Genomic DNA, 14698 nt, shown 5'->3' on the forward strand with positions numbered 1-14698 from the left:
AGAAAGAAGAAAGAAAAAGGAAGAAGAAGAAAGAAAGAAGAAAGAGGAAGAAGAAAGGAAGAAGAAGAAAAAAAGAAGAAAAAAGGAAAAAGAAAGAAACCAAATGAAAACCAAAAAGAAAAACAAAGAAAACAAAACAAAATACTTGGCAGTGCTCAATAATCTTATTTTTTAATTCCTCCTCCTCTATGTCCCCTTAATCTTATTTTTTAATTCCTTTATACTTAAAGAATTTTTACTACATGCAGGAGTGACATATGGCGGACGATAGAGCCGAGAAGCTTAGGGATCCGGAGGCTGAACGTTATTTAATGGGCATCATCAACAACGAGATTCCTTATGTGTCGGGCTCAGAATATGAGCAAGAAGAGGATGTAGTCTCTTCTTTTCTGAACCTTGACAGTGGAACAGAGATTGTCGATGATCAAGAAGGTGAAGGAACAGACATTGTCGACGGAGGTCAACCGTCAACAAACGACGATCTCGAATTGCAAGTAGCAACCACCTCCGGCGAGGTATATATATACATTGAGCCTCTCGTGATACAAACTTACTGAAATGTGAATACATATGTATTAACGCGCGCGACTCTCTTTCTTTTTTTAGCCCTCCGGATCGAGTACGACAAAGCGTGGCAAATCCAAGGCGATGAAAACAGGAGAAACATATGCCATTGAGTTTGTCAGTGAAACCGGCAAGCCCCTACAGCACACCTCAAAGTTTATCAACCAATGCGGAGTCGTTGTTAGAGACAACGTCCCGATCACCGTCCAGGAATGGAAGGAGCCAAAGAAGGCACGTCTTGGTTTCAGTTTTGTCGACAAGAGAACGAAAAAGGATTGCTGGAGAAAGCTTATGGAACATTTCATTCTACCTCCGGAATACAACAAAGTCGATGAATTCGGTAACGAGGTTCCGGGTGGACGTCAGAGGAGGAGGCTAGTTAAAGAGTTCGCTCTTCAGAAGATGGGCGAAGCATTCCGGAACTTCAAGAAAAATTTAACCCGTGACTATGTCAACAAGGGCAAGACTCCGGATTTCAATGGACGACATGAGAAACTGAAAGATGATTGGCCAGAATTTGTGAGGCAAAAGCAATCGGAGCATTTCAAGGAAATATCAAAAAAAAAATAAGGATAATGCGAGTAAGAAAAAGTTCCATCATATTATGGGGCCAGGAGGATACCGCCTTTCGGAGCCTAGGTGGCAGAAGATGGAGGAGGACCTGAGGGTGCGAGGAATCCCTCTAGGTACAGAGGGATGGGACCCAAGGGCCAAAAGCTGGTGGTACGGGCATGGGGGATCGCTAGACCCGGAGACAGGGGTGTGTGTTCACCGGCAGAGACAGTTTGCTCCCACCCAAGCCCTTATTGACGCAATGACCCAAGCTCAAGAGGGCTTGATCAAGTTCAACAGAGAGAAAGACGCACTGACAACAGCCCTCGGGAATGATGAACATGGAGGACGTGTACGAGGCAAAGGCAAAGTTCCGTGGAAAGTAGGGTTTTCCCAGGACAATGACCCGTACTGTTACAGAAGCCGTAAGAGAAAGACGGACCGGGATGCAGATCTTATGACGAAGTTTGCATCGGAACTCCATGAGTTGAAGCAGACCGTGCATGAACTAGTGAAAGAAAAATCGGCTGTAGGGCCGCATGAAGATCATGAAGCGGATCGCGGAAGCCAGCAGCAGAGAAGCAGCGTGGCTTCCACGGATGCCCCGCCTGCTGCTAGTGCACCGATGATCGAGATTCGTGCACCGGAGCCTCACTACCCCGTGGATGATGTAAAGGAGATGAAAGAATGTGATCTGCATTATCCCGTGGGGAACGTTTCCACGAAGGTAGCTAGCGGCAGTGCTTTACCCTGTACACCTGGAGCACTCCACCACAACAACCCCATTGCATATGGCTATGCTCGTGTCACGGTGGAAGACATAGTCCAAGGGTTTGAGGACCTGGAGATTGACAAACCTACACCCGAAGGGGAGAGAAGACTTGGAGATGTCAAGCGCCAGTTCATTCTATGGAAAAAGAAGTACATAGTGTTTCCAGGCGAGGCGCCAAGGCTAGCAAGTCCACCCCCCTCCGATGGTGGTGGTGGTGGTGGCGGTGGTGGCGGTGGTGGCGGTGGTGGTGGTGGTGGTGGTTCACCTACACCTCCTTCACGCCATTCGACGCCGTCCCCCGATCCACAACCTCCGGCGGGTACGACGCCCCCCAATCCTCCTCCGGCGGGTACGACGCCCCCCAATCCACCTCCGGCGAAGAAGCAGAAGCAGGCGGACAGCAAGGAAACCCGCTCCTGGACTATTAACCCGGACCCTTATGTACCTAAGACCACAAGGGTACCGGAGCCATCACTGAAGCCTCTCCTCCCAAGGCCTGGGGAACTTAGTGAAGCTGAAACCAAATTGGCCGCGTCTGCTGATTATGAGAAATGGAAGGCGGATATGAAGGCGAAAAAAGAGCCTGAGCCCAAGCAAGTATTCACTGAGAAGCAAAAGAAGTGGGCTAAGGATTTTTTGACCACACCGTCCCAAGCCGAGCTGAATATGCCTGACGACTATGGACATGAACTTCGTAGGCAAGCAAAAATATTGAAGGAGGAGAAAGAAGAAAGTAAAAAAAGCGGGAAACAAGTTGACCAGCTCGGGATGCAGAAGAAGCAATCGATCCCCCCGCTCATAGTGAAAGCCGGTCCGGAAGAGGACCCCGAGATCATAGCAGCTGCGGCAGCACTTGGATTGACTGTAGCGAGTGCCATGAAACAAGCGTCCGAGATGGGTTTGACTCTTCGTGCCTTCTTAGGCCTTGAGGATGCGCCAGTATGTGAGATAGCATTACAATATGTGCGGAATGGGCCTCTCGTCGAGCCTGCGCGGGAAAAGAGTCTACCACCACAAATGCGAAATCTGCTACGTTGGTACAAGCAATTCATAACATGGGCCGACAAAGAATATATTTATGCGGATGTTACAGATGAGCATCACACCAAACGGTACTCTGTAGAAGTTCATATGAGTGAATTGTTCCAGCTGTTCAATCTGCGCGACCTCGACAAATCTATGCTGAGTTGCTACGTTCTGTAAGTGATTTATTTCTACCTCATCTCGTTCTTCATTGCCTGCACTATATATATATATATATTGTCCTAACTATATTGTTGCGTACGCTATTATGCAGATTGAAGATTTGGGAATGCAAAATAAGAAACATCCATGATGTTGGGTTCATTGACCCACATATCGTTAATGGACATGTGTTACAACATCACCCCGAAGACGTGGAGAAAGACTTGTACAAGTTTCTTAGAAAGCATCAACTCAAAAGTCATATTCTATTTCCTTACCATTTTGGGTGAGTGCTTCTCTCTTGTGCCCATTGTCTTTTGTTTACTCCATGCATGGTATGTCTAATCGATGAGTTATGCATGACTGTGCATGTAACGTGTCCGCAGGTTCCACTGGATTCTGCTAAATATTGAACTTCACACCTCCAGAGTTCTAATCATGGACTCTATGGATTCGGATCCAAAGCGTTGGGCCGACATGAGAAAAATGCTGCAAAAGTAATTATTTTCAATCATTTGAGCTCTATATCGATCGGTCTCTTTCGTTCATTTCCTAATATCAAGTAACTAATAACTCCCTTGTTCATTTAATTTTCTTTGCCCTGTAGGGTTTGGAGACGGTTCTCAGAAGAAATTGTCGGTGAATTCAAACATGAGCTAGATTTCATAAGGTTAGTTAATGTGGATAAGCAGCCACCGGGGACCAATCTATGTGGATACTATGTTTGTGAGAACATCCGGAGACACACCTCTGAGCGGAAGGCATCGGATAGCGTGCGGAACGCGACGGATAACTTGCGGAGGAGGCTTAGTCCAGAAGCTCACTTCCGACCAATTCAAGAAGAATTAGCAGGATTTTTCATGAGGGAAGTCATCAATCCTAAAGGAGAACACTATACCGAGGACGAAGAAATTTATATGCATACCCGAGATTGAAACTTGTACGAAGTTGTATATGGTCATCCATCCTAATTATGTATGCAAACTTGTTCGAAGTTGTATATGGTCACCCGAGATTGAATATATATTATATATTCCTCTTGAATTCTTCTTGTTTGAAATTACATATGCATGTATATAGTAGCGTAGAATATGTGTACTGAAACTTTATCAAAATTAAAATAAAACACAAAATATAATATAAAAGAAATAAAACACTCCAAACTAAAAAGAAACCAGGTTTAGGGGGGCTAAAACCCTAAACCTGCGGAGGAGCCCTTTAGTCCCGGGTGGCCACGAGAACCGGGACTAAAGGTCCTCCGCCCCGACGGACCACGGGCGTCCACGTGGACGGGCCTTTAGTCCCGGTCAGCCACAAGAACCGGGACTAAAGCCTTTAGTCGCGGTCCGTAAGAGGCGCGACTAAAGGAGGGGGGGTCTTTAGTCGCGCATATTTAGTCCCGGTTGCACAGCCGGGACTAAAGGCTGTTGCGAACCGGGACTAAAGGGCTTTTTTCTACCAGTGTACGGTGTGGGCGAAGCGGCTCTGAGGGAGTGGACGAGGGCGTCGGTGAAGCTGCTTTGGTGGTTGGGTTCAGGATGGTGTTGACAATGTGGATCTGCGGCCGTGGACGGGGTGTCAGAAGCTGCTCCGATAGGTTGGACGAGGGTGTGACGAAGCGGATCTGAGGCCGTGGACTTGTGAGTTGGCAAAGCGAGCCCGGTAGGGTTGATAATGGTATAGGCGAAGAGGATCAGAGGCTATCAACGGGGGCGTAGGTGGGGCGGCTCCGGGGGGTGTGGACGAAGCGTCTCCGGTGGGGAGTACGAAGGAGCCGCTGCAGATGCGCTGTGGTTGGCGAGAGTTCTGGCGAAGCAGATCCGGCGCCGTGGATAAGGCCGGCACTGAATGGGCTATGGTATAGTGGTGGATGAGCTGTCTACTTGTTTCTAGGGGAGGTGGGAGGGGTAGATGCGGCTGCAGAAGCAGATCCGGCGAGGTGGACGCCACTGGCAATGAATGGGCTCTGGTAGGCCAGTGGATGAGCAGTCTAGGGTTTCGAGAGGGGAGGGGTAGAAAGGCCAATGAAGTACGGACCGCGTGATGTAAGATGCTCTGGTGCTATGGATTTATTCATTTTTGCAGGAGGGGGGAGGAAATGGGGGTGCCGTGTGGTGGGGGGAACCGGAAGTTACCAAAGCAGCCCTGACCTATTATGTAGATGAGGGTGGTATTGTAACTGTTGTTCTCTGTGCACCAAGGACAAAAGGGGAATTTCGCATGCTAAAGACTAGGTGGCGGAAATTTTAGAAGGAGGCGGGAGATTTTGCTGCCTGCGGGATCGTTCGTATCCAGTTTCAACTAATTTTGGACCGTGCTAGCGGGAAGGTCATGCGAGACTGTGTACACGGGGCACGCGTCAGCAGTTAATAACTGGTGTGAAGTCCACCCTAGAAAAAAGTCAATAACTCGGGATGATGCAACGATAACTTGGACGTTCACACGGGCGCGGCCAATCGTACGGGTGTAGAGGCGCGTTCACAAAAAAGGGATCAAACGCTCATCCTATGTATTTCTCGTGTAAATAGATAATTTAGTGCCATTGGTTATTTACTTTAAACATAATGCATTGACGTGTTATTGTAGAGGTGCACAAAAAGAAATGGATATGGTAGTCCCACAAAAGAAATGGATATTGTAGTCCGCTACTTAAAAGTGTTACCTCATATGATTACATAGCCTCCATTTCATAAATTGCGTACCCGTTGAATTCATATATGAATATTACATATATTACTTCATAATAGAAACTTAATTCATCCAAGACTAATGAATTTGAATGCAAGACTAACAATGGTGCATGTACATGATAGCTACACTGCTTGTTTGAAGAAACATCATTGTAACTTTGGCATGCACAATTGAAAAGGTTTATTTAGAAAGAAAGAAAATGTGATATGTGAGTGTCCAATCTTTATAGCGTTAAATCGAACACACACATATCACATTTTTAGAGATCATGATAGTAATCTATCTACTGGCTTCTCTCTCAAACACACACACACACACACTACCCGACACCGAAGGAGTAGGGTGGCACCTCGATCTTGATAGTAATCTATCTACTGCTTCTCTCTCAAACACACACACATACACACACACTCGCTAGTTGTGCCTCTGTGCCTACCACACACACTCTCGATACGTCTTTCTCTCCCTCCCTTCTCCCCACCTCCCCCACCCCAACAATGACAGCAGAAGGGTGACAACTCGATCTGATCTTCATCTGTCAATTGGTTTCTCTCTCAAACATTGTGTCTCTGTGCCTCGCTCAGACACACTCGATAAGTCTTTCTCTCCGTAGCCCCCTCGATATGTAGACTTCTCGCACGCGCACAGCTGTAGTGACGGTGACACTGAACCCAGTGTGCCTTACAGGCCTCATGTGATATTTTTCACCCTGTTTTCTGTTAATTAACAAGGCAACATTTTCTTTGTTACTACTATTGAATCTGGAATCATTTCGGGGAGACAAAGAATGTATCACTTCAACCCAATTATCACAGTAACTATTTTAAAAGAAACTAGCTAGATTCCCATGCGTTGCACGGAACATCAAGATGCATTTGTATGAGTAGTTTATCTTGTGAGAGAAAAGGATGAACGAGGGAAGGCCTTATTTGCAAATGTGGGGAGGGGTGTGGGTATCTTTTTGCAAAATTGCCATAGTTTCCTTCCTATCCATTAGATATAAATCCGACGGCCTATATTGCAGGATGGCATGCACACCATCATCACCAACTCTGTTTTCTACTCCCCCCGTTCCTAAATATTTGTCTTTTTAGAGATTTCAACAAGTGACTACATACGAAGCAAAATGAGTGAATCTACACTCTAAAATATGTCTACATACACATCCGTATGTGGTAGTCCATTTGAAATCTGAAAAAGACAAATATTTAGGAACAGAGGAAGTATAAGAGTAGACATGGAGATATATCTCCAGCATGGTCCACAACAAAAATGTGCTGGACTGGTTAGCGCCGGATGCTCGCAACGCGATGACCTCAGTTTGAATTCTGTCTTTAACATTAGATCTTTATATTATATATTACTTAATATATACTTCTTTCGCTATTGTACTAACAGTGGAACCCACAGAGTACTTAGAATACAAGTTTAAGGATGGACTTGTTTCTTTTTAACTTTCTGTACGAAGCTGTAGCCACCCTGCAAGTCACATGTACACTGTACATGCAATTAACTTTTTATAGAGGAAGAATCATACACGCAATTAACTCAAATGGATTGGATGTGACTCTATTATTTCTAGCATAAGAGCATCTCCAACGGCACTTGGCAAATTTCCTCGCGCTTCCTTCCGCGGAGGATGACATCAAACGCCAACGGCATACATTTTCACAACTCTAACCAACCTGATGAAATTCGTGCAAACACGGACTGATTTCATATAAGCATGAAGGATTTCGTATTAAAAAGCCGGATCTTCATATAAACATGATGGATTTCATTACATTTACATGAACCAAGCGGTGGTAATCCGGCTCTCTTGGTATAATTAATACTCCCCCTGTCCGGAAATAATTGTCCTAGAAATGGATGTATCTAGACTTATTTTAGGTATAGATACATCCAATTTATCCATTCTTAGAACAAATATTTCCCGCCAGCCGGAGAGGGATTACCTAATCTAAATGGCTGCCCGCGGATCCCTTTGTCTTCCTCATGTCCAACAGACACTTGCGTGGTCGACGAAGGTCCTCGGAAGAGACAAAGCAGCAAAGAAACCACCTGAATGCATAGTCGTCGCCTCGGAGGTGGCCTTCATGGGACCCAAGTGGCGGCGGCCTCCCATGTTCTACTTCTCCTCGACGATGGCGGCAGACACGGAGAAGCTGGCCACTGACTCGTCGCTCTCCATGCACCCGGCTTCTGTCTTTGCCTGCATGGCGCTGCCGCAGGCACAGGAGGCGCGGCCGTCGCAGACACTGGTGGCACGGTATGATGCGGCAGTGACGACGCCCGTACCAGCGTGCTCGCCGCCGTGCCGGTGTGGAGCAACTCGCCACTCCTCATCGAGCTGAACTGGAGCGGCGAGTTGCTGAAGCACGCGCCGGCTTGGGCGGCAACTGGCTCCGTTGGGCCAAGCGAGGTTTGTGAAGCACCGAGCGGCCTCGCCCGTATCCGGAGGGCTCAGCGGGCCACCCAGCCGGGTAGTATGCCGGAGAACAGCTCCTCGGAAGCCATCGGAAGAGTGGAGAAAATGGTGAAGGAGGAGATGGGGGAGCGGCGGAGGGGTGCGATTCTTGCCCGCTATCCGTTTGGCCTTGTTTAAATAGAGGGCGGACGGTAGGAGCTTGGCCGGCGTCTGGCCTCATTTAAACTAAGTGCGGACGAGAGGCCGCAGCCTTGTCTGGCCTCGTTTAATTTTTGTAGCATGACATCACGTCCGACCGGTCATAATTCCGAACTGTTTTTGTGTCCGCCGCTCCACGTCCCGAGACGCGGTTGCCATTGGCATGTCTTGTCAAAGCAGAGATCGTGTCCCCTTATTGTGGGATTTTCATCAATGCAGGCATGGGTAACCCAACCGTGTCATTTATACAGCCCTTGGGAATAGGCGAATTCTAAGGCGAGTGGGGAGGCGTTCAATATTTACTGCCTTTATAAAGGGATAAGGACTCCCTCTTCCTCTCCGACGCCTTCTCTCTATCTTCGCCCTTCCAATCTCGAGCTCCAGCGCCCGAGTTCTCATCTCCTTTCCACTCGAGCTAGCCCTCAACCATGTCCGAATCCGGAGGTCAGGGCAAGTGGATGGTCTCCTCCGTCAAGGAGGAGGACATTACTGACCTTCGGGCGGCCGGATACTTGGCAAAGGAAATCGCCCACCGTCTGCCCGCCGAGCGACAAGTCGTCCCCACGCCGAAGCCCAACGAGAGGGTGGTATTCATCCCTCATTTCTTCCACGGACTAGGGTTCCCACTCCATCCTTTCGTCCGCGGGCTGATGTATTATTACGGGATAGATTTCCACGATCTGTCCCCAAACTCCTTCCTCAACATCTCGGCATTTATCGTCGTGTGTGAGGCCTTCCTCCGCATCCAACCCCACTTCGGGCTGTGGCTCAAATTCTTCAACGTGAAGCCGAAGGTGGTGGATGGCCAGCACGCGGAGTGCGGAGGAGCCATGGTGAGTAAGCTGTCCAACGTCTCCTGGCCGAAAGGCACTTTTGTGGATACAGTAAAGGAGTGGCAGAAACAGTGGTTCTACATCACGGAACCCCACGGCACCACCTGGGCCGCAGCTGCCGAATTCCGCTCCGGCACTCCCATGCGACTCACCTCCTGGGTCGAGAAGAGTCCGAACTGGTGTTAGCCCGATGAGCTGATTGTGCTGCAGACGCGCGTTCAAAGCATGATAGCCAAGAATGTCAAGCTTGTCGATGTAATTCAGGTGATGCTGGTTCGCCGGATCCTCCTGTGCCAGCGCAGAAGTCGCCCTCTATGGGAGTTTAATCCGAAGAAGCATCAAACCCTGTTGAGGCTCTTTGAAACCACTCACGAAGGTGCCTGGAAGTTGCTCTTTAAGGGCAACGAGAAACCGCCGGCCACAGATTCCGACCGTTGGAACGACATTAAACACCTCGCCAGCAAGGTATGTTATTTTTAATGTATCCCCTACTTGTTTGTTTCGAGGATGATGTCTGAGCTTTTATCATTTGCTTTTTCAGGATTGGATGGAGAGGGCGAAGCGGATCCAGTGTCCGGCTCCGCTGCCTGAAGAACCGGTCATCCCGCGTCTAGCGAAGATGCTGGTGCCGGCACCATATAAGGCACCGGAGAAGAAGGCCAAGAAGAAGGCCAAGGGGGCCAAAAGTGGCCCCCGTCACAAGGGCACTTCGGACGTCATGTCCGAAGACGAAGAAGCCCATTCCTCCGTCTCTGAGGACGATGACGAGGAAGAGGAGGAGGAGGAGAAGAACCCTCCCCTTGAGGAGGGAAAGAAGAAAAGGGGGGCCTCCACGAATCTGGAGGCGGGAACGCCCAAGAAGGGGAAGGGCGCCCTTGCGGTCAACACCGCGTGGGACGTTGACAGCAGTCCGGAGCGACGCCTCCGCACTAAGCCTCAGGCCACATCGTAAGTACTATGACTCATGTATACAAGTGTACCCAGCCTCTCCTTTTTATTGTTTTGACGTGGTTAATTGTGCTATTACAGTCCGGCCCGTGACAGCATCCAGCGATCCTCATCTGGAGGTTCGTTGGATCCGGCGGAAATGGCCAGCATGTCGCCGCCGCCCGCTTATTCCCCCGAGGCCAAGGACGACACCGAAGTGTTGTCCCGGAGGACCGCTCCGAGCCAGGGAGGGGCCCAGGACGCTGTCCAAGAGGCGCCGCAAGGCGAGACCTCCACTGCCGGATACATGGGGGAGCAGATCCCATGGAGACTGGCGAGGAGGGACATATTCAGTTCGGCCCTCAGCCGAATACAATTCCGGGGACCAATACGGCCCCGGAATCTGGCACGTGCCTTCCTTCGATGGAGGGGGGGTGTGCCAATTCCACCGATGGCCCCTGTCCAACCAGGGGCACCAGATAACCTGATGGAGGCGCTACGAGGCACCTCCATTGTGGATGAGCACCGTGTCCTTATGGGTATGGTGATTGAGAAGGTTCAGTTCGTCAAGAGCGGACTAAACGAGGCCTGGAACAATCTGTTGACAGGTTTTGAGGTAAGTCACGTAGAAAGAGAACACCCCGTGCTGACAGTAGCCCCTGAGACACTGTCCGTTGTTCGGAAACAAAGGCCGGACAGAGGATCAACCCTTTGTAGGAGACTAACTTGATATGTATGAATGAGCAGGCGTCGCTGTTGGTCGCGACCTCGCATGCTGCCGAAGTCTCTGAACTGAAGCAGAGGTTGGAGCGGGCCGAGAACGAGCTCGGCGAGGTGAAGATTCAGCTCCAGGAGAAGCAAGGTGAGTGACGACTTGCTAGTATTCGGAAAGAATAAGTGGTGAGTATTGACCGGAGTGTCATAATATGTGTAGGGGCGGCGACCGAGGTCGAGCCCCTGGAAAATGCCTTGGCCGAAGCCGAGGGGAAGGCTGTCCAGCAGCAAGCCGCCCGTAAGAAGCTCAAGGCCCGGGTCAGCGAGGTCCAGCAGGAGCTCCAGGACGCGGTGAAGAAGTGCGAAGCCTTGGAGCGCGAGGCGTCGGTTCAAGAGACCAAACTTACCATGGCTCACCAGAGCGCGGAGACTTCACGGAATGAAGCCCGGGACGCTCTCCAGGAGGTGCAGGAGGGCAAGAAGGTCGCGGCGGGTAAGGATTTTAACATGCAAAGCAAGTATGCGGAGAGAAAGTACGTTTTACTAACCCGGATTCAGAGTTGCCCAGGGGCTTTTGCGGATCTACCATGCAGCGTGTCCGATTGTGCGGAGTTCTTCCAAGCCAGAGAAGGGAATTCCACAGAGAAGCTGTTCTGGTCGCAGTATGCTGTGCCAGATCATCCGGTGCCCTTTGCCGATCAACTGAAACAGTTGGTCAAGCTGCACAGGGTGGCCGAACTGGCCATGAAGGATTTAATAATCCGGCTGTGGCCAGCCGAAGCTATACCTAGCAGCTATTTTGGCCTCGTGAAGCGGGTGGTGGAAGCCTGTCCGCGGCTAGACATCGTCAAGCGATCAGTCTGCATCGAAGGTGCCCGCATGGCCTTCACCCGTTGCAAGATGTGGTGGGCAAATATGGACGCCGTCAAGGTGGCCAGGGGGCCGCCAGAGGGCAAGTAGCACCGCACACCCGAGCGATATTTTGCGGATGTCCTAGAAGGGTCTCGACTTGCAGTAGCGCAGTGCGTGCAGGACATTGTTTTCGAATGAATACACTCGTGTTTTGTCCTTGCCTTGTATGATAAATACAAAGCCGGTTTGTAATATAATGTCTATTATGTTTTAATTGTTTCCTCCTGTGCGGCCGTGTTGTATGGAATCTGAGGGTTGGCCAGTCGTCAGCTTCTGCCCTCACGTAGGTAGTACGGAGGTGTTCGGGATGTAATCTAAACAATCTTTATCCAATTATATGGTCCTTGAAGGAGTTGTTTAGCGCAACGAACCAGGCAATTAGACTATGCGGCTTAAACACCCTCACTTAGCCATAGGAGTTTTATAATAAAACATGGGCGCAGCCCCTGGTATACGAACCACAGTGCTGTCAGCGTCTGATCGGGAAGTACCGATCCTTCGCCAGATGCGGAAAAAATCTCCAACGATTTGTGACCTCCGAACAGCTGACCGGCTCTCGCCGCATCATGATAGTCAGTTTTCGGCTTTCTCTACTGAGGTGCTCATCCGGTTTAGACCAGGGCACAATTGCAGTAGTTCTCCCTTTACTACCCTAGCCGATGTAGCGGAACGTAGGGTCGCAAGCACAGGAGCCGGGCAACCCAACTATTGACCAAAGACATGATTCGGAGCCAATGCATATAATGCTAAATTCGGGGTGCCGAACTTATCTATAAGAAGTGTTTGGACTTTGTTGCCGTATTATGGGGCGATGGGGAGCCCCTGGCGAATGAAACGTACCAAAGTGCATGGGTGCGAGAATATAAGTAATTAATGGCAAAGGAAAACAGAAAAAGAGAGCAGAGGTAGTATTTGGGGCCCCTTGACTTGGGCCGTGAACTGTTTCCATTATAGTTGGGTTAATGCGTCGAAGCGCATTTATACAAATAGTGCGAGAAGCAACTGGCTATTTAACATGCCATGACCGAAGGGGAGCTATATTTGGGTACTGAAAAATAGGTAGAGTGATCGTTGGATTGTCCTCTAGGGTTTCCCCTGTATGCCTGTGCTCTGTGCCAATCTGGTGTACTTGTCCTTTGACAGGACCAGTAATCAGGCCATCGAAGGAGGCCTGTATAAAAGAGACCTGAAAAAAGGAAAAAAAGAAATAGTAAAGATACAAGTGAGTCCAGGATCGGTGTAGCCGAACTGTGCACTGCAAGCTGGCTGCGCCTCCGTCGATGCCCATGGGATTTTGAGTGTGTAATTATGTACACGTGGCGCGAATGCCGCTACCTCATCAGGATTGGGACGGAGGCTGCATTGCTAATCGAGCTCTTGACGAGCCGAGCTATCTTGTTACAGTGTGGTCCGGACCCTCTTGGTGATGTCCAGGGGCTCGGCAGCCGAATTATAGTTCTGCTTGAGAAGGCCACTCTGTACCTCTGCTGCTAGGGCGGCTGTGTGCTCCTCTATATGGAGGGAGCGTTCGGTGTTTCCATTGACTGTTATGACGCCGCGTGGACCGGGCATCTTGAGCTTGAGATAAGCGTAGTGTGGCACCGCGTTGAATCTAGCAAATGCGGTTCGTCCGAGCAGTGCGTGGTAGCAGCTGCGGAAGGGGACGATATCGAAGATTAGCTCTTCGCTTCGGAAGTTGTCCGGGGAAACGAAGACCAGTTCCAGCGTGATTGTGCCCGTACAACGGGCCTCTATGCCTGGAATGACACCCTTAAAGGTAGTCTTTGTGGGTTTGATTCGTGAGGGATTAATGCCCGTCTTGCGCACTGTATCCTGATAGAGCAGGTTGAGGCTGCTGCCACCGTCCATTAGGACTCGTGTTAGGTGAAATCCGTCGATGATTGGGTCGAGAACCAGTGCGGCCGAGCTGCCATGGCGGATACTAGTTGATGATCTCGACGATCGAAGGTGATCGGGAATGATGACCACGGATTGAATTTTGGGGCGACTGGCTTTACCGCGTAGACGTCCCTGAGTGCACGCTTAAGCTCCCATTTGGGGATGTGTGTAGCGTATATCATGTTCACCATTTTGACTTGAGGGGGAAATTTCTTTTGTCCCCCAGTGTTCGGCTGCCGGGGCTCTTCGTCATCGTCCTCACTTTGTGATCCCTTTTCCTTGTTCTCGGCATTTAACTTGCCGGCCTGTTTAAAAACCCAACAATCTCTGTTTGTATGATTGGCTTGTTTGTCTGGGGTTCCATGTATCTGGCACAGACGGTCGAGTATGCGGCCCAAGCTGGATGGTCCCTCGATGTTCCTTTTGTAGGGCTTCTTCCGCTGGCCGGACTTGGAGCCACTGAATCCGGCGTGAACCGTAGTGTCATCGGTGTTATCGCCATTGCTTCGGCGTTTGTGTCTATTGCGCCGAAGCTTGCCGGTGCTGTTTTTGGCCTCGGAGGGGCCTGCCTCGTTGGCTGTGTTTTTTCTACGAGCCAGCCAGCTGTCCTCACCCGCGCAAAAGCGGGTCATGAGTGCCGTGAGGGCTGCCATTGATTTCGGCTATTCTTGGCCGAGGTGGCGGGCGAGCTATTCATCACGGATGCTGTGTTTGAAGGCCGCTAGGGCTTTGGCATCCGGACAGTCAACGATCTGGTTCTTTTTGGTTAGGAACCTAGTCCAGAATTTTCTGGCTGATTCTCCAGGTTGTTGAACTATATGACTTAAGTCATCAGCGTCTGGTGGACGGACATAAGTGCCTTGGAAGTTGTCAAGAAAAGCTTCTTCCAAGTCCTCCCAGCTGCCGATGGAATTTTCAGGCAGGCTATTTAACCAGTGTCTAGCTGGCCCTTTTAGTTTTAGTGGGAGGTATTTGATGGCGTGGAGATCGTCTCCTCGGGCCATATGGATGTGGAGGATAAAA

Source organism: Triticum aestivum, chromosome 2D, assembly GCF_018294505.1.
Source record: "Triticum aestivum cultivar Chinese Spring chromosome 2D, IWGSC CS RefSeq v2.1, whole genome shotgun sequence".
Classification (NCBI taxonomy): domain Eukaryota; kingdom Viridiplantae; phylum Streptophyta; class Magnoliopsida; order Poales; family Poaceae; genus Triticum; species Triticum aestivum.